Source organism: Cryptomeria japonica, chromosome 10, assembly GCF_030272615.1.
Source record: "Cryptomeria japonica chromosome 10, Sugi_1.0, whole genome shotgun sequence".
Lineage (NCBI taxonomy): Eukaryota > Viridiplantae > Streptophyta > Pinopsida > Cupressales > Cupressaceae > Cryptomeria > Cryptomeria japonica.
The window spans coordinates 342,671,291-342,693,433 of NC_081414.1; the positions used below are offsets into that span (position 1 = coordinate 342,671,291).

Genomic DNA, 22,143 nt, shown 5'->3' on the forward strand with positions numbered 1-22,143 from the left:
TAAAATGTGAGGTTTGTAACATGATGCAACATCCATCAAAGCATAATAGAGATGAGATTTCTAACAAGATGGAAGATCAAACAATGTAGGAAAGCATAGATTAAAAATAAATACAAGATTGTAGTTTATAGGGTTAACTTCATTTTGTCTTTTTGTGGCATTGAATTTTATAGTGTTTTAAAGAAGATGTCATAGTTTTTATAAAAAATGTCAAAACCATGCCTAGTGCTTACCGAGAGGAGTATATAATGTATAGCTTGGTCTCTCATGCATATAAATTCACCCAAATGTGTGGGAAGACATTTTTTCATGTTATGTATCATATTATGTTGTGTGCAGGGATCCAAATTAGATTTGGTACGTGTTTGGGCATGAGGACAATCTGATATCTCTACGTATTAGATAGTAAAAGGCAGTAAGAGTGAAGAATTTGGTGGGAAGACCAATTGATTGTTATTTTGAATTGGTTGATGACAGAGAGAGGGGTGAGGTGACCCTATGTAGCCTTCAGAAGGGTTTGTAGATCAAAACCAAATGAAATAGATTAAATTTCTATGACTATCCTAAGGGTATTAATTGTCACAGTCATAGTTTTACTAATGATATTGTTTTTGTTTTGATAGAGTTGTGTTTGTAAACCCAAGTGTGGATATGTAATGGAGTCATGAGATGTCTTAAGACTACATCAATACTTAACAACAACATAGTGTGTAGGCACCTAAACTATGAAAGGACTACACATTGGAAGGCGCGTGTGATGATGCCATGAAAGGTCTGATATCACTATGTATCAGACTGAGAAAACCAGTGAAAGACAAAAATAAATGCATTGAGAAGGAAAAATGTTGAATTACCTAATGTTTGTTGTTGAAGTGATGTGTGGGGACCCTGCCAAGTCAAATGCCTTGTTGTAGTTTCAAAGGGTGGAAAAAGAATAAGCATTTTATTTACCATCCTGATAGACCATCCATCATAACAATGATTACCAATGATGTGTGCATTGCAAACAAAGTTCTAGAGGAAGGCTCTTTCTATTGTAATACCAAGTGAGTGTTCATAGACCTTGTGTAGGGTCCTCCAAGCCTAGAGTAAGGAGTTCGAAGCCTAGATACATTGATTTGGCCTTGTGGCCATTAATGAGTGTTGACTGAATAGGAGAAGTCTTGAGACTGACAATTTTGGAAGTGTGGAATTGTTGAGAGCCAACACTTATGTGTGAACCCCATCTTCACATATTATGATTAGTTGCCATGATACTTGATCATATCCTCATGGTGTTGGCTCAATTCATATTAGTGTGTTTTGTTGAAGAAACATGATGTGAGAAGTTTGATGCAGAGACAAGGGTAGAAATTAGTATTTCATATTAGGACATCAACCACATTGATTAGGCAAGTCAGATAAGGTCTCTCCAATGTTTAGGATATACAAGGGCAACATTAGTCATGTAAGTATGCATGAGCATGGGAATGGATAGTTGCTTTCCTTTTAGACTGATTTGGACAGTATTGAGAGGATCCTATAAGGAATGACTATCACCATACTCTTGATGACTTCACAACATTGATGATGAATTCACATTAGACACTCATGCATTACCCCAATTAGACATTAGTCAACTTAAGATATGATACAAGGATTACATACCACAAAGCCATTAGATATGTTTTGAGATGAAAAGAAGAGTTAAATGGTTTTGGTTCAATGACGATAATTTCTATGTTCAAGTAATTTAATTTGTTATATTATACTAAAATGCGATTTCATAACTAACATTTCAACTTCTATATAACTAGTTCTATAGCCAAATTTTGTTGCCTATGAAGAAAGACCAAGTCAGACAATATCAGCAAATAACAAAATAAGGAGACAATTGCTAGACTGTGGTCTAACTTGAAAAGAAAAGGTGATGGAAAATGTCATTTTCCCTGCAAAATTTGTAAGGGGTTAAAGACTAGAAGACTTCTAATCAAAATAGCTAAGAAACAATGTAGGCTGCATGGTCACATTGAAGGTGAACATGATTATCATCCATTGGTAATTTTTTCATTATATCATTTTAACAATTTATATACATAATAAATCACTTGATGATGAGATCATGATCATGGTTTATTTATGTTTATCAATTTTATATAGGTCGAGCACCGCAAAGCACATGATATGGATCAACACAACCCAGAGAATATGGTTTTCGAAGTGGACGAACATGGAGGTGTGAATATCGAAGTTGAAGATAATGATCCCATGGAAGATGATGATCATGAGCTACAAAACACAATTGAAGATGATGGTACAAATACATTGATCCATGACACATTTAGTACTCGTGTAGCTGATCATGATGATGAAGATGACCTTGATGTTGTTCATGATGTCCCTCTACTTGAGAAGGAATTTGAGGCCCTTTACGAAGGCTTGCAAACAACTCTTCTCTCCACTATATTGTTGTTGGTGAACTTGAAGGTTATGAATGGTTTATCCAACATTACAATCTCACGTATGTTAAGGTATGTCATATATGTCATAATAAATGGTGAATCATGTTGTACCATTAATATTCTTTATATTAAAAAATTATAATTTTTTTTGTTGTAGATTGATAGGTGATTTTTTGTTACCACCATCAAATATTCTACCTCGCTCATACCAAGAATTATCTACCATTATGAAAGATATTGGAATGGAGTATCAAGCAATAGATGCTTGTCCCAATGATCATATTATATATCACAAACAACATGAATTTTGAATTGAATGCCTTGAATGTCATATCAGTAGATATCGTACATATCAAATAACAAAAAGGGTTCCTCTCAAGGTTCTTCGCTATATTCCCATTATTCCACGTATGCAATGATTATTCAAGTGCACTAGCTTGGCACAATTTATGGATTACCATGCATGCAATAGAAATTGAGATGAGATTATTCAAATGACTGCGAATGGTTCAACATTTGTGGGCATAGAGGAAAAGTGGCCACACTTTAAAGAAGAACCTGATAATCTCAGGCTTTCATTGGCAGTGGATGGTGTCAATCCATTTGGAGAGATGAGATCTGTTTACTCAGTGTGGCCTATTTTTGTTATCAACAATAAAATTCCTTAATGTATGTCAATAAAGAGGGAGCACATAATGTTGGCAATGATTGTTCCAGGTATTTTATCATTTAAATATAGTCGTCTACATTTAATTATAAATATTGCAATAAAATGGTCATAATAATTATGTAATGTTTTTGTTCATTTGATTAGTTAAGTACCAAGTTAAAGATATGAATGTATATATCGAGCATCTTATCAATGGGTTGTTGGAGTTATGGAATGGTGTCACTATGTATGATGTCTCTAGACCAATAGGACATAGACAATTTCAATTCCATGCGATGCTTCTATGGAAAATACATGATTCCCCAAGGCTAACATGACATTTTTGTGGTATGTTATAGTGTTTAAGTTGTTCATGAACATTATAGTTCAAAAAATTATCACATTTAATCCAATTATACATTATCTTGTAGGTCTTCAAACAAAGGGAAAATTTGCATGTCCAGTTTGTGGTCCAAAGATGAAATCTTGTCATTCACAAAGTTTAGGAAAGTAGGTGTTTGATGAGTATAGGCACTTTCTCCACAAAAATCATAAGTATCGAAATACTAAAAAACATATTTTCAATGGGAAAGAAGAGAATACATCAAAGCCATGAAGAATGACACTTCACCTGTGGAAGTTGGAATATAATATAATTAATTGTCAAGGTAATGTCATTCCATCTAATGGTTTATGTCATTAAACATCTTTTCTATTTTGTTTTGTTTACCAATGATGTGATTGATGATCATGAAGGTCGTGAAGGCATAAATGACCACCTTCCTAAGGGAATAAAAATTTATCCCCGACAATTTAGTAGGTTTCCCTACTACGAGCAGTTACAAATTGTGCATTTGTTTGATACTATGCATATTGGAAAGAATATAACAAAGACATTATGGAAAATATTGGATGGAAGGTGTGACAAAGAAAAAATTGTCAAAATATGTAGTGACATTCAGGATTCCAATCATGCAATGATAAATGTCATTCAATCAAATAGCCATGGAGACCAGATTAATATAAGTGAGCTTCCTTGGTTATTAATGGACCAACAAAGCAATGCTATAAAAGAAGTCATATGAAAAATTCTATTTCCCACGGGATTTGTTGTGAACATAAACAATCTCATATCAAAGAAAAGTGAATTTGGGCCAGGGATGAAAACGCATGATTGGCATACCTTCATTAAGGTAATTCATGTTCTTGTGTTTTTACTATGTATTTAAGTACTACGCGTATGTGTACTTTTCACTGTATTATGTTAGAAAAAAATGAAAAGATAATTTTAAAATTGTTGCAGTACGTTCTACCTTTATCTCTCCCAGATGACTTCAACAATAATGTCAAGCAAGTCATATATGATCTTGGAAAATACACAAGGTAAGTAGTGATATTTGTTCAATTCGTTGTATAGATATTATATTTGTGATTTGTTTTACTTGTTATGTAATATATATTTTTGAGTCTTGAATATCCTATAGGTGGTTGTCATGTAAAGAAATCCATAAAGAAGATATAAAATATTGGAAGAGAAAAATTCCTCATATAATGTGTGAAATGCAAAAGTGTCTACCTCCAGCTTTTTTCAATGCACAAGAACACTACCTCATACACCAAGTTGAGGAGATTGAATTGTGTGGACCTGTACACACTAGGTCAATGTGGATGGTTGAGAGGCACTTGAAATTTTTGAAGGTTTTGGTTCAACAAAGAGCACATCCTGAGTATTCTATGGTGGAGGGATATATGGTATACCAGACTATGGTGTACATTTCTGAATATCTTCTTAAGTTTGCAGCAAAGATCCACATGGATCACATTTGGGATCGCAACCCTATAAAGAAATTTGAAGGGGAGTACTTGATGGGGAAAGGTAGATTGAGGAAAGTGAGAGGTAATTATAAGATGTTATTGTAGTTAATTAATTCTTAATCTTAAAAATAAATCGATTGTAAGACATCTATTTATTTTTTGTACAGTTGGTCGAGAGTGGGATGCACTACATTTGTATATTGCAAACAATCTTGATTGGATGACAGTATGGATTAAACATTGTCAACATTCTAGACACATATTAACATGGGAAGGTGTGGCTTCATTGGTTAAAGAAGCTCATCATAATGGAGATTCCAATGTTATGCAAAGGGAAATTGATTTAGCATATGGTTTAAGAGATAAATAGGTACGTATAAATTTATTAATCACCCATATGTTTATCAACTCACAATGCAATAAATTTTACATGTTTGACATATCATAGGTCGAACACCACAACGCTATGTGTTGCAATGGTCATAAATTTCACATAAAAAAGTTGGATGACACGAAGAAAACTTGTGATTCTAGCATCACTGCAGTCTTTGAGGTGACAAATATTTCATCAAGAAATGACATACATCCTCAACAGTCTCAAATTGATACTATGGCATTTTGGATGATATACTTGAGTGTGACTTTAATTCCTTCAAATTAGTTTTGTTCGTCGTCAAATGGTACAGGCTACGATTGAATAAAAATGATCCTAATAGAACTATTATTGAACATGCCAATGGTTTTACAACGGTTAATACAAGGTCATTTGAACTAGTTGGGGATGAGCCCTATGTTCTTCCAAGCCAATGTGAGAAAGTATTTTACTCAAAGGTTCCACATAAACCTGGGTTGGTCATTTGTTGTTAGACATGATCCAAGAGGAAGGCCAATAAAGTATAATGTGATGGAAGAAGGAGATACCAAAGAAGTAGAAGATGAAGTCGATGATGATCATGATCGATAGTTTCTCGATGATGATGATGATGAAGAAGAAGAAGAAGAAGATGATGATGATGATGATGATGATGATGCTGATGCTGATGTTGATGTTGATGCTGATGCTGATGCTGATGGCGAAGATGATGATGGTGGTGGTGGTGGTGATGATGATGATGATGATGATGATGATGATGATGATGATGATGATGATGATGATGATGATGATGATGATGGCGATGATGATCATGATATTCATGATGATGAATGAAATGTATGAGGTATGTGATTAGTATATTATCTATTTAATATTGATTTCTTGATAGAATTTTTTTTACATAATTAATTCATTATGTTTTAAATTCTAATGCCATTACATAATTAATTCATGATGCACCTTTTAATATGGAGATGGAGATAGGGAGAGTGACTATTTATGTGACATTTTTTAAACTTTGTGTTTATTTATGGAATTTGGATTGTTTATTAGCTATGGGATGGATGTTGATTTAAAATACATATGTGATGGATTACATGTTTATGATGATACATGTGACATTTTTAAAACTTTGTGTTTATTTATAGAATGTGGATTGTTTGTTACCTATGTGATGGATGGTGATTTATGATACATATGTGATGGATTACATGTTTATGATGACATATATGTAATGCTAATTATGATGCCTAATTACATATATGATGATACATCATGTGATGCTTATGATGCTTAAGATACATATGCATTTATTATTTATCAACTTACAAATGTAGTAATGCTTATGATGCTCAATTGATGGTGTTGATTTCATGTATAGTCCCTGTGTGATGTTGTCACCCTTGGTGGGAACAGGTCGTTGACTATAGACATCGTCAACATTTTAGTTGAGGATCCTGCATAGTCTTCATAAAGTAAAGGTAAGGAATTAAAAAATTTACAATGATTTTGATGACAACATCTTTTTATTATTTAATACCCTTTTTGTCTACAAAGTTCATGTTGTTCATGTTGTGTACTATGTAATTTTTAGCTAACATAAGATAATTGAATTACATGTGCAAGAACTGAACCCCTTTGACGAGGATCCTACATAGTCTCATGGATGGACAGGTATAACTAGTCAATACACCCTATAGAAACAGTTTATTTTTTTTAAATTACTTGGAAAACAAACTTCCTCAGTTTTTCAAGCCTCGACATTAGCAGCAAATCTACTACAATTATCAACACTTGAGGCCCCAGTTGAAGTTATTCAAATTTTAATCCCAAAATCAACTTTAGGGCTGACTTCTTCATCAACATTACCCTCATTTGAAAAATTTCTCTCTCATTACCAATTAACTCTCTCATTTAATGGAGTGCAAGTACCCCCCAAATAGGTATTTGTCAGATTTGTCTTTGCCGAGTGAGGGAAATGCAGGAATAGAAAATGAAAGTGAGACATGTAGTAGGTCTACAATAGGGAGATCAACAAGAGGTCAAAAGATTAGAAGAAAATTCAATAAACACATGAAATTTTTCCTTGCTCAAGGGGGGTCATGTTCTTATGATGATGAGACCAAAGGCGACATTGAGGTTCCACTGAGGTACAAACATCTACAGAAACAATGGGTGCCCAAGGAACTTCCTCCAATAAACACCGATTTTTGTGTTAACGATAGGATATATCGCATAGAACCTTCGTCGTTACATGGTTTCGGCTTATCTTCCATGGACAACATAAAGGTTTGTTACAACAAAGTTATTGCATTGATGGAGTTTGTTGGACCTTGTTACAATTACAATAATTGGATGCAGATTGTTCAATATAAAAAAAGTATGCGTAGGTATGTACTATCAACAAATTATATACAACAAAAAGATAATGATCAAAGTAAATGAGTGGCTATATACATTGATGGTTGGCCAAAAGCAACAGGGAATATTTCAAGTTTAATAAATAGTACGTGACCTGGGTCAACTAATAAACAACCCAATTGCATATTTGAGGTGCGTGACGGAAATCATATATTCATATGTGCAATAAAATCAATAAGTGTAGGCGAAGAGCTTCTAATCAATTACAGTTTGAATCGTATAGATACAAACAAAGTTAATATCATGGGGGTGGTATGTACTATATACCATTTAAATTAACCAACCTCCAATTAATCAATCCAATATACCTTTTTATTATGAAGTTTTTTTGCTAAGTCTATTGGTTCAATTTCGCTAATGTTTTTTATATTTTTTCTTTGTCATAGGGTGACATGGATCCATCACATATCACAGACAGGGATGTAGGTCGCGAAACTTCTACCTAGTAGGTAAACCTCATTGTAATTGTACAAATTAGATAGAAACAAATTGTTACATTAATATGTTCTTTTTTTTAATGATTTAGATTCTTGACATAGACGGATGTTCGGGGAAAGGGAAAGGGAGCTGCAGTACCTAAGAACCTCTCTAGGGGCATGGACTCAATAGGATTAAGCAATGATGACCCTAAAAATTCCACACACCCTATGGAATTCATAAAAAAGCCTCTTAGAAAAATTACTAAAGAGATTATTGCTTTGGCAGTCGTGCATCCTACGACTGATGAGATACGAGAGAGGGTGCAAGTAAGCAGTAATGAAATCTTTAATTATAACAAAAGTTCAATAATGGTTTATATTTTATTCACTTTTATGTCATTAACTAAAATATGTACATGTTGTTTTCATAGCAATTTATCTACCCTTATGAAATTCATTGCCATGATCAGGGTGTTATAGGTACTTTAGGTGATGACAATTTTCTTATACTATCGCTTGCTTGGCTTATCACTTTGAGTACCCAAAACACATCATACTTGATACTATCAATCTTCAAAATAAAGGTTCATCCTTGTTTACGATTCTTGCACTTTTCATATATTTAATATATTATTCTTCAGGTGCTATCAATGTTCCTATGCAAATGTCACCACCACCTCATCAGAGGTTAGCCCCACTTGTATTGCCAACTGCAATGTTGGCAACACGTAGCATGCAGACATCCTCTACTGAACGTCATATTGGCCCACCCACTATTGGTAGATCCCTCTTTTTCTCTATCTTCTGTTATGTGTTTATCTCCCTTCAAGTGTTCTTTCTTGGGGGCATTTCATAGTGGATTCATTTTTTGCTAGAGGAGATGCACATGAGGATGTGCCAGAGGTGACTACTGTTGATAACATACCATCATTTCCTGGATCTTCTCGTATTGCTAGTATGGGAACGTTGCAGGCCACATTGGTGGTGAGCGACAAAGAAACGATTCCCTTAAAGATACAAAAGGTTCCAAGTACTTTAAAATTATTATTATATATAGTATAATTGTAATTTACTTTATGATCACTCATTTTGGACTAATGATCCCATGAATTTTTTGCAGGAAATTATATTTTCTATAAACATCTTAGTGACATTGCATTGCAGATATTTGGGCCCACCATATGTAAAAGGTGGTACATCATATGTGAACTGACCCTAATCCACTATTTTGATTTCATATCATTGCTAGAATAGTTTTCCTTTGATCCATTTCTTAAACTGTAATAAATGTAGCTTCAGTTCATTTTTGAATCTAATAGGTTTGTTTTTTCTTTAAAAGGTGGAATGACCAAGAAAAAAGGTTAAAAGATGAATTGACAAACCAAATGGTTGAGTGGTTTGGAAATGACACCTTTGACAAAACCAAGCTTCTTGAAAAAGCTGGCACATATCTAAAGTATGTGAGGGACCAATACAGGACCTATTTAGAAAGGAACCTAAAGTACGAGCATCCCCCCATGATTCTAGAGAGGGAGTGGAAGGACCTGATTTTGGATGCCAAGGAGAGAATTGAAAGGGAAAAAGGAAATACACCACCAAAAGCTAGAAGAAGGTATGAGATACTATTAATAATGTAATTATGTACTAAATAATTACTCTTTATATTTATATAATCTAGCATATTTTAAACTTTTTATAGACTGAGTGACACATCAAAGGCAACCAAGGCAAGACAAGAAAAAAATGGGCAACACAAACTCGGCTCTGGTGGTTATATGAAACTTGTTGCACGAATTGCAAGTATCTCATGTAAACAAAATATTGCATCAAAATATTAGTAAATTGCAAACGATTTTTTTTAATCAAACAATGCAAGCAAAATTCACGATACCAAGCAAAAATGCAGGGCTCTGAATTCAATAGAGTGCCGATAGAAGATGACAAGAGAATTGCCTACCAGTAAGGCTATTTAGCCATGGCTGATCGGCTACGATAATTGAGTGGGAATACACAATATTTGAGTGCATCCGTCACACGGGTAAATATGCTAAATGGAAATTATTTCAAATTGAATACTTTACCAATAATCTAATTGATGTTGAGTTCCAACATAAAGTGACTATATTTGTTTTAAATAAGAAAGAAATGATAACAATGTGCGTGACATTGGAATGCAGCCTACTAATCGTGAAACACCACCTACATATGAAGGTCCGGATGTGCATCTCAGTAGTGGAGGTATTCATTTGCTATTCAAATTTATTTATGTAGTTATTAATACAATTAAACATCTTAATTTGTAATTAGAGTAGTAATTAATGTAACTTTTTTTGTTAATATTTTAGAGCACGTAGTCAGTGGTGACCAAGTGGAGCATGATCTGGGTACACAACATCAGGAACGTGATGTTCCCCACTCAGGTAAAGAGGACCACTGTTATTCCTTTAAACAAATATAATTGCAATTGGTGTTCAGCATTAATGTAACCTTTAGTATTTCAACTCCAGATGATCTAGAGGGTGTTCAGCATGTTGAGGTTGGGGCTAGACAAAATGATGTGGCCCCATCGGGTAAAGAGCACAACAATTATGTTCTCTAAATTAATGAAATACTTGTAACAATAATAAAAAATGTTTTGAATTTAACCCATTTCTTTGTTATTGCAGAGGACCCCCCTTCGCTTTAGTGTCCTCGTCCTTAGTATAGGACTAGGCATACATCGAGATCACGAGCAGAGGGTAGAACAACTGTAGAGGGGGAAAATGATGAAGAAACTGATGTTCCACTTAGTCTTTTCATAGCTTCAAAGAAAAAAAAAAAAAAAAAATGATCGTAATCTACCTTATTTGATAATGATTGATTTTAATGTGTTAGTGAATGTAATTATGTGCTAATTAATGGTTATGGATGATATGTGTTAATTAATATTGATGAATCTTGCGTGTTAATTAATGTCAATCAATGTTATGTGTTAATGAACGTTATGTGATATTAAAGAATGAATGTTATATTTTTTTAATGGTAGAATGAATGAATGAATGTTATAAGATGTTAACGGGGAATTTAGAGTGATGTTAGGGGGGGGAGGGGCCAAATGAGCTTCCACCTTCACACGGTTGGCCCTGTTAAGTAGAGAATATTAAACTATTCTTGAAACCAAGTGAAGCTCAACAAGATAACACACGTTTCAATATTTCATTATGTTGCATAGTTCTGATTAATAAGAAAAATAGGTTTTCAGGACCCGAAACCTTTAACATAGGAGATTAAAAAAGATCATCATAGAGTATCCAAAACATATAAAAATAGCTTACAAAATGACTGGAAATAAAGCCAGTAAATAGAAAGGACAACAAAATATAGAATCAACAAAACAATAGAAACCAAGAAAACACTATACACTTATAGAGTCCTGAGGAGGTCCTCCGCCTTAATCACCAGCTGGTCATAGTTGGCCGCAACAACTTTGAGTTAATCTAGGTCCTTATTTGGCTTCTTCTCCTTCTTTTTACCTCTAGTTCTTGTTATGGGTCCTTGAACATCTCTTGTGCCTTCAGTGTTAGGTTCAATTTTTAGGGTGTCCTTCTCCTCATCCAATTTACTAATGAGGGTTTTGGTATTGCCAACAAAGACCTTCAGAATGTTTAAGCTTTGCTCTACGATACTTTTGAGACATTCCTCAATTTTGCTGAATTTACTAACAGTTTCTGACATTGTTTGATCCATAGCATTAGCATTTACTTTCCTCTCAATCAGGTCTTTCTCAATTTGCTCAAATCTGGGGTTGAAGGAGTCTCTTATATTTTCAGCTTTAGCAATAGTTTTGGTCAAATCCTCCATATAACCTGCCATAGTCTTCCCTTCACCAGTGTTGATAGTTTCCAGAATCTGGATTCTATGGCTAAGCTTCTTCAACCCCAGATTAATCTTGCACAGTTAATCTTATTGAATAATGTTTATTGAATCTTAATTGCAGGGTCCAACAGAGCCAACACAAACAACAACACCACAAGTTGTTGGGTATAATGAACTCCCATATTGTCTTGTATGTACACTAACAATAGGAGTTGCTTCTAGTGTTCATATTCATGGCGGGACTACAAAAGTTATGAATATGCCTCATCCTTGTAAGTTTTTTTATTACTTGCCATTTTCTTTAGCATTTTGTTACTTCATGAATGAGATGTTTTTAGATGTCTATTCCATGAATACCTCTTTATTGTATGCTTCATGATCTCGCTTCTGATTCAACTCTTTATATGTCCTAAAATTGTATTAGCCTAATAGCTTCTACTCTTGTTGATAGTTTGGTGGCTCTGAACAATGGCCCCTTCGAAGAAGCGTGATCTTGTAATTTTGGCCTTCCATGATGTGAAAAAAGAGGTTATGTTATGAATAATGGTCTAGATGATTTAGTTATTTCTTATTATGTTGAGTATGAGTAAATCTGGGCTTCCTTGGCTATAGTCACTATTTTGTACTAACTATTGTCATTTAGTGTGATTTGAGCATGGACTTCAAGTAATCATGAGGGTGGAAACAATATTCAAGTGTTAGGGGGTATGCGGCCTTGACCAAGGGATGAAAGTATCGAGAAAGTACAAGTGATTCATGTGTAGATCAATATATCATTCACCTATTAATTCCTAGCAACATTCTCAAATAAACAAGCAAAGAGGTATGTTGAGTGCATATATACATTTTATGTTGCCATGATATACGTAAGATATCAAACATGTAACTTAGATTGATTTGCAATTTCATTCATAAATATTAGATCTTCCTTGTGGATTTTTGAATGCATAATGTCTCATTGATTTCAATATCTTTATTGCAAGTACTCTTTTCAGCATGAAACTCCACTCATTGAGGTCTCTTACTAAATGCAAGTCAGTTATCCTATCAATGATGATATGTTTTTCATGTATTTTATGGGGAAATCTTATTAATAGCTATGGTTGGGTTGTTAATTGTTTTGTGAAAATATATACAAGTATATTGGGACATTAGAGTTATAAACACCATAAATTGTGTTTGAGATCATTGTCCTAATTGTAACAGTCAACCACCATTGGCCCAAGGCCACACCAACACCATTGTGACACCAAGGTTTGTGCATACTGGTGTAAGGGCTACTCTTAGGACATTTCATTACCATTACATATACACATCTAGTGGGGTTCGCAAACACAACTTGTTTGAGTAGGCAGTATCACTGGTAAACTTGTGATTGTCACAATTGGTACCCTTAGGACAGTCATTAATATTTGGTCTATGGCACCTTTTTATGGATTCTAAATACTTCTAAGGGGTGTGCAGAGGTCCCACATATCTCTTCCAACATTCCATCCAAGGCACTTCACTCTCACCTATCTTATATTCCACTTTCTCTATGTTTCTATCCCATATGTCTGATACATACTGTTAACATTGCTTTGATAACTCCAAATTCATATCTAAGCTCATCCTAAGGTAACATGTTCATAGTCAATCAATAAGCTTTCTCTATGTGATTTCAAGTAAGATATTGATCTATATAGTTAATTTTGTGATTGATTTGAGGGATACATTCATTGTCAAACCTTAAGAAAATTTTGTTCCATATCCTAGATTTATTTTGTTTTAATTCTTAGTGAGTAATTTTCAACAGTAATAAAGTGGTATATATCCTTATATTTCAATGACAAAAGATTAGTTATTTGAATAAATACATATAAACATAAAACATATTTTTCAAATCTTATCTATTACAATTAAATATATATAACGATGCCATATTATACATATCTCCATTTATATAATTAACAATAAAGACTTCTTTACAGTATTATATATTCATTATAGCTGATAATCCTTACCAAAAAAAATAAAGATAAGAGTTTATATGTTGAACCGTTCTTAAATAGATATGGTTGCAAATTGCTTTGATATATTATGTATAATAGATTGCTATAATTGAATTTTTGTGCTATACTCTTGGATCCAATACTCATGATTTTGGATTTTAGATAGCATGCCTCGCTAGATTACTTTGGACTATAGGTGTAGATTCATTGTGGTTTATGCTAAAATAATTCAAACAATTGTACATAGTTTATGGGTAAATTCACTTAAGAAACTCATGTCTCATCTCAATTATGTTCAATTACATTGTCAATTTGAAGATATGGTCAACTTTGAGGTAGAAACTCAAATTCCTCCTTTGTTTTTCAATTGAATTGATTTTAGTTTGTTGCAAATGAATTGTTGAGTGAATTAAAGTATTCTTCCAATTTAAATCTCTCCATTTGGATGATTATATGATTTGTATGAATGAAATTTTGAAATTATGAGTATATATGAGGTTATGTTGTTCAATTCTATTTGGGATGTTGAAATGACAAATTGAGGGAGTATTGTATTGTTCAGTTGATTAGAATCAAAAGGCTAATCTTGCATTTTCATTTTATGCACTTTGAAATTTTAGGGTTTTTGAGGTCCATCAGTTAAGGGTGTTTGTCTTGGTCCCATAGACTATTTAGTCTCATGGATGTCATTAAAATATTTCATTCATTCATTCAGCAATGGTAATTGGCCTCATGATTGGTTTTTGGTCTAAACTTGGGAATTATTGAAAAGTGGTATTTGATGATTTTGAGATGATATTCTATTATGGAATCATGATAACATATATGTGAATTTTGATAAGGGATTAATTGGGATCCGTTCTCTTGGTGTTGTGCTCAATTGAGTATGTCTTGCTTATGTATGAAAATGGCATTTTGCAATTGAGACAGATGTATTTGAGATATCTTGCATTTAGATATGGCATGAGCTTAGTCCTAGAGTGAGACTAGGGAGTGGCTCCCACTCGTGTCCCTCGTCTGAAAGTGGTATGCTTGGCATTCATGTTTGGGGAGTTTTGTAATCAATTGATAACATAACAATAGACTTGGGTTAAAACAAATAACAAGAAAATTGGTTCCTTGAGCATGCCTTGGGGGCTATCACAACACCAAGGGTGTTTTGGGAAGGCATACTCACACATGGAGTGTTGGGACTTGTGCAAAGAGGCATGCCCACTCACACAAGGATTATGTGATCATTGTTCTCGTTCACATGAGAGAATGCTTGGTTCCATATGGTCCATCCCCAAGTAGCACATACGATGAAAGGCATGCTTGCACATGGAGCGTTGGAACTTGTGCAAAGAGACATACCCACTCATGCAACATAGAGATTATGTGATTGTCATTCTCATCCATATGAGAGAATACTTGGTTCCATATGGTGCGTCCCCATGAGTACATACAATGAAAGGAAAGCCCGCACATAGAGCATTGGGACTTGTGCGAAAAGACATACGATGACACTTCCTCCACTGCACTCTAGAATCTAATGCCTTGTGTAGTTTTAAAGTAGTGACCCTATGTGGATTCATGACTTGGTATCATCCTTCTCTATTGATGTTGCATTGTATTGTTCCATTACTTGTGTCATGTATGCATCGTGTATGGCATGTAAGAGCCTATCATCCCCCTTGTATACTTTGATTGGCTATTTGGAACTATCTCCACAAGCACGATGGGGTGGACCTAAGGGTTCCACGTGGTTAGGTGGCATTGCAAACCACCGTTAGGGACCGACAGACTCAATTCGTGATCACCTTGGAGAGAACTTCCACCTCCCTCAACACATGTTCTTTCTCTTTCATATATTATTGCAAGTTGCAATTCAAATGTATATTGAAATAAGCATTGTAATCATTGATGATATGTATATTAAACACTCCAAGTGAAGATTGATGTAATTGAACATAATTGATATGGTTTATGCTAGCTTCACTTAAGTATATTATGGGCCCATAACCCATAGGTCCCAAGATCAATTTCATAACTAGAAAATAAGATATCTAAATGAGTTGAAATTTTTTAGGAGTAAACATGTGGGCATGTTGAACTATACAGGGGGAGAGATGACCTTTAAAATTTTATTTTTTAATACCAAAATTTAAATTCAAATACCCTAGTTACTTAAACAAAAGAAAGGTTGGAACTATTTTATATCAAGTGTTTTGTGGGTGGTCATAATGCATTTATGTTTTCTTTTAAGATGCTAGTAACATTATTTTTAGTACTATCTTTACCTATTGTACTTTTCTATTGGACTCAATCAACCCAATAACCTTGTACATGTGATTTATTTTATTAAAGAGGATATTCATGTAGTCTGGAATGCATGATTATTGTCTTTGAATATATGTTGAATATATAATAACAAGTGAATACTTAGTATGAGATATATATACACTATCTTTACCTATTGTACTTTGCTATTGGACTCGACCAACCCAATAACCTTGTACATGTGATTTATTTTATTAAAGAGGATATTCATGTAGTCCGAAATGAATGATTATCGTCTTTGAATATATGTTGAATATATAATAATGAGTGACTAATTAGTATGAGATATATACATGTCATTGAATAGGTATATGTCATGTATTGACATAGGATGACACTTTATATGAGATTATCAATTTGGGATATACTTATAAGAAATATGTGTATATATATAGTAGATAAGTTTTGGTATCTCCCAAGAAAAACTAACTTAGACAAGGTAGATAAATTCATTTCATCTCCTTGATTGGCTTTAAAGGCTCTTGTATTTGGGTTAGTTAATTCCCTATCAGCACCATTTTTAATAGGTTTACCAGTACTCAGTGGTTCAGACAGTCCTCTTAGGAGTTGGACCATCTCAACCATGGTGCACCTGATCATATTAGCTTGAAACCAGTGTGCCTCATATTTGCTTCAAACCTATGCCCCTTATTGGTAGCTGATGGGGATAGAATATCATTCATTGTACATATCAATGAGGTGTGCTTTACATCTAGATAATAATAATTTTAAAAAAATAAAAAAAATGTTTGTTGGAATTACGACGGAGACTAAGCTTTCCACCAACAATGGAATCATCGAACCAACAACGTTCTCGTTAGTGCAAAGTTTTCAGAATCTGTCAAAATTCTGACTCAAACTATACAAACATCCGATGAGGATGTTGTATGTTCGATGACACTTCCTTGTCAGATGGTCATCGATGCATATTAATGGACCGACAACAAAACCATTGAAAAACAACATTCCCATTGGTTCAAAGTTTCAGACTTCCATTGATATTCCAACACAATCTAAATAAACATCCGATGAGGATGCTGTATGTTCGACGACTTTTTGGACCAGAAGAGCGATCATGCTTGCCATTGGTAGAGTCCATGGGGTCGTCATACTTCCTACGGTTAGAGGCATCATCAACAAGTCCGACGATGAGTTTTCGATGACTACTTTTTTGGGCAGTCCAACAAAAAGTAGTCACAATTCCAACAATCGACCGTCAAAAATTAGCCCCAAATGTACTAGTGACTTGAGAGGATAAGTGATGCATATATACTAGTACAAGATTCCGCTTTAAATTTTGGTAAATAGGTTGATACCTTACCACACATGTTAGAAGTTTATGATTTTGAATAGGTGAAATGGATAAGATCCTTGAAAGAGCTGAAGAATCAGCTAATTCCAAAAGTTACAATCCTACATAGGGCATACATGGATTCTGAAGCAACTTTGGCAACCCCGGAGATGATCATTGTTGATGCTATGAAAGAATTTTTTGCACAAATTTTGACACATGTTGAGATCACTGAGACGTTGTTAGAAACATGGGATAATGACCTTGAATAGTTGAAGATTCTATATATGCAGTTTTTGATGACAAATTTTGATGTAATGTATGTATTTTACTTTTCTATTTGGCATTGTTGTCAAAGGGGGAGTATAAATATGTATGTGATATCAAAAATTTATATGTACTATTAAGGGGGATTCTGTACATTTTTGTAAGCACACTTAGTTGACAAAATTTTCCTAAGAGTTGCCATCAATGCCAAAGGGGGAGATTGTTGGCATGATGATGATTTTTGTATCTGATGACTTTATGTGTTGTCATTGATGGCACACATATATTTTGATTGTCATAGTCATCTTTGTATACTAGTTAGGTATAATCAGTACTACTATTAAGTCTTTGTATTGTAAACTGGTATCATATGTATAGAGTAAGTCTAAGCAGTATGAAGGTGTCTAAACCAGTATATGTAGACAACTAGTATATGCAGTTAAGACAATCAGTTTTGGTAAATTCCACTTTTACCAGTTTCGAGATGTAGCAAAGAGAGACAAGGAGGCGCATGGAGATAATTGGTCTGTGAGTTTGAAGCGGTCAACACTCAACCGATATCGGTGTTCTAACCAGTTTTCCAGATTGTGTGATGAGTTATCACCAGTCATGATGTGTTACCACCAACTGACTTTTTTGGTGGTGATTTGTGATGTGTTAAGGAAGTTTGTCCAAATTCACTGAACCTAGGAAATTATATTGAGGTTCTAGAGCCGACATGAAATCTAATGTCTATTAAAAGACATTGTGATGAGTTATTTTCATATAGGAGATGCAAGTTATGTTATGAGTTAGAGTTGATGCGATTTGTTGAAGGAGTTGCAGATTATGTCGGTGATGCAGCAATGAGTGAACATAAAAGGATCTAAACAAGCAGAATGTACTATTCCTAGATCATGCCACCTATTTTTTTCTAATCACTACAACAGTTTAAATCCCCTAACTGGGTAAGCTCTAACAAGCTTCATTGTAGAAATCCTCTAACAAGGTGATTCATTAACTTGGATCTAAATCCTCCATTGACATTACCTTTAACCAGGTATAGCTCCTAATAGGGCTTCGGATCTTTAACAGGAATCACTCCTAACAAAACATTTGTAGACCTTAACCGGTTAGTTACCTATTTCTATAGATAGTTAACTTATGAGTTCCATCTCACCATGGTTTTTCCCAGTTGGGTTTTCCACATATAAATATTTGTGTTATGGTGAATGTTTTACTTGTTGTGAATGCTTTTATAACACTTTGGATTGCATGCAAAGTCATAAGTAATCTAGTTAAATGTTTTTACTGGTCTGGGATTAAAGTGTTATTGTTTTTGCTATCACTGATTCAACCCCCCCTCTCAGTGCTTTATAAGTTTATCAAGATTATGCAAAAATGTCCCATATTGTTAAACTGATAACCCACCTTACATAGATTAGGAATACAAGCATTTATACCTATTTTAATAAACGAATGTGCCATTCAATTACACCCATTGGTTTGTGTAGGATTTAATGTGGACTTTGACAAAGATCAGATGGTTGTCCACGCACCTTTATCTATGGAATCTCAAGTAGAAGCTTTTTTACTTATGTTTTCTCATTTTCTTCTTTTGATAATGGAAAATTAGAAACTTGTTATAACTTTTGTTTGTATCTGAAGAGGTTAAGGTATGAGGAGTTTCTTTATTATGCTCGAACATGCGCCTATTTTAGGTGCTTATTTATTCTCTATCAGTACTTATGGACTAGTAACAAGTTGAAACATGGTTAAAGAACTTATGTGTCTTGAGATAATACTCAATTCGGTTAATTTAAACCTACTAACATTATCATTTTTTTTATATTAGGAAAGTAAAGGGGATATCTTCTCGATCTTTGTTATAGCTATTGCTGCTACTGAAGCAGCTATTAGATTAGCTATTGTTCTGGAAATATATCGTAATAGAAAATCAACTTGTATTGATCAATTTAATTTGTCAAAATGGTAATAGAGATCTCCTTCCATACAAGGAATTTGTATACCTATTTCTATTCAAATAGATACTAGACCTATCTCTTTAAAAATAGATCTAGATCTCTATTTTATCTTTATTTTATAGAGATTTATTATAAGTATTACAATCAATCAAGAGCATAATTCATATTGAACTCATTATCCAAATGACCTATATAACATGATTAGTCCAGATTCGGTCAAGTCTGTCTCTTTTATAAAACAGATAGCTAGAATCTGAATCTATTCATTTTATCACCGATAATACAATTATTGATTTTCTTGATATTCATAATAAATAATCATTGGGCATATATTAAAAAAATTATTCAATTAAAAACTTTTTATGTAATAATGGAGTCCTTAGATTCAATGGCACATTCAGTCAAAATTTATGATACATGCATTGGTTGTACCTAGTGTGTATGAGCATGTCCCATAGATGTATTAAAAATCATACCTTGGGAAGGATGTAAAGCTAAGAAAATTATTTTTTCTCCAAGAACAGAAGATGGTGTAGGTTGTAAGAGGTGTGAATCAGCTTGTCCAGCAAATTTATGGCATGAAACAATGCTCAGTATGGGTCTAGCTTACTGGTCCATGAAAAAAGAAAGATAGTTAGATTCATCCCATACATTTTTTTCATTCTCCTTTTCCTCTTTCACCGATCAAAACCCATACTTGACCCAAAATTGAAAGCATGGGTTTTGATATCGAAAGTCTCTTTTCTCTTCATTGTGAGTAATTTACGTTGGTTAACAATATTAGTTATTTTGCCCATATCTATGGAGCTATTAATCCCATTATTTTCCCATAAAGGAAATAAAATGATTTGATAGTATATTCTAGGTATTTTCTTATTATATCTTCTTTTAATGACCTATCTATTTCATTATCATTATCATTTTGATAATTCATTAATCCAATTGGAAGAGGATTATAACTAGATAAATCTTATCCATTTTCATTGGAAATTGGGAATTGATGGATTTTCCATTGGACTTCTTTTATTAACAGGATTTGTAACTACTTTATCTTCTTTAACTGCTTGGGCAGTTACTCGAAATCCACGATTATTGTATTTCTTGATGTTGGCAATGTATAGTGGCCAATTGGGGTTATTTGCTTCTCGAGATATTCTACTTTTCTTTCTCATGTGAGAGTTGGAACTAATTCATGCTTACCAACTTTTATCCATGTGAGGGGGGGGGGGGGGAAATACGTCTATATTCGGCCACAAAATTTGTTTTGTATACTATCACTGGTTCCATTTTTATCTTAATGGGAGCTTTAAGTATGGGTCTCTATGGATCTCATGGACCAACCTTTGATTTGGAATTATTAGCTAAATAGATTATCCCATCACAATTGAAATACTATTATATTTAGGGTTTTTGATTGCTTATGCAATAAAACTACCAATCTTCCCTTTACATACCTAGTTACTAGATACTCATGGGGAAGCACATTATAGTACATGTATGCTTTTGGCTGGAGTTCTATTGAAAATAGGGGGATATGGGTTGATTTGGATAAATATGGAATTTATACCTCATGCTCATTCTCTTTTTTCACCATGGTTGATAATAATAGGAGTAGTGAAAATTATCTATGCAGCTCTAACTTCTATGAGTCAACATAGTTTGAAAAGAAGGATAGCCTAATCATCAATATCTCATATAGGTTTTGTAATTATAGGAGATAGATAGATAGATAGATAGATAGATAGGTGTGAATGCATTTTGGGATGTGGAGATTGATCTTTGACTATCTCAAAAAATTTAATCCTTTTCCTCATCTTTTCAATGTCCTTTTTTAGGGCCCACTACTTTTGTGATATCAATGGGGGTAGTCACATGAGGATTCTTGATGGTATCAAATTTTGCATCTTAGGAAAAGAAATTTAGGGCTTTCAATCTCAAATTCTTGAGTCCATACTTTATAGTTTGATACCTACTTTATTAATTTAGAAATTTCCTTGTTTAATTAACAATTTTAATTTTATATTAAATTAGGTGTACACACTAAAAATTGGTATGGAGAATTGAATTAATTAAATACAAAAATATGTAATTAATGACCTTTATTCCTCTACTATAAATTTTTTTTTAATAATTTATTTATATGGTTCATTAATCCCTATTCTTTCCACTTTAATCATTTTCTTCCATTTTCCCAATTAAATATGCAAATTAATTAGTTTGTGTATTTAAAATTCCCTTTCATTAAATTTGAATTTAAAATTCAAATTTGAGCACATGGATCCTACTCCTAACCACCTAGCATAATAACATGTTAACCTAACCCACCCAATCCAACTAA

General features: G+C 33.6%; 1 pseudogene; it reads left to right on the plus strand.

The window, feature by feature from the left end:
- Positions 1-21,530, plus strand: part of LOC131071486 (NAD(P)H-quinone oxidoreductase chain 4, chloroplastic-like) — a 40,733-nt pseudogene extending 19,203 nt beyond the window's left edge.
- Positions 21,531-22,143: the final 613 nt, after the last annotated feature.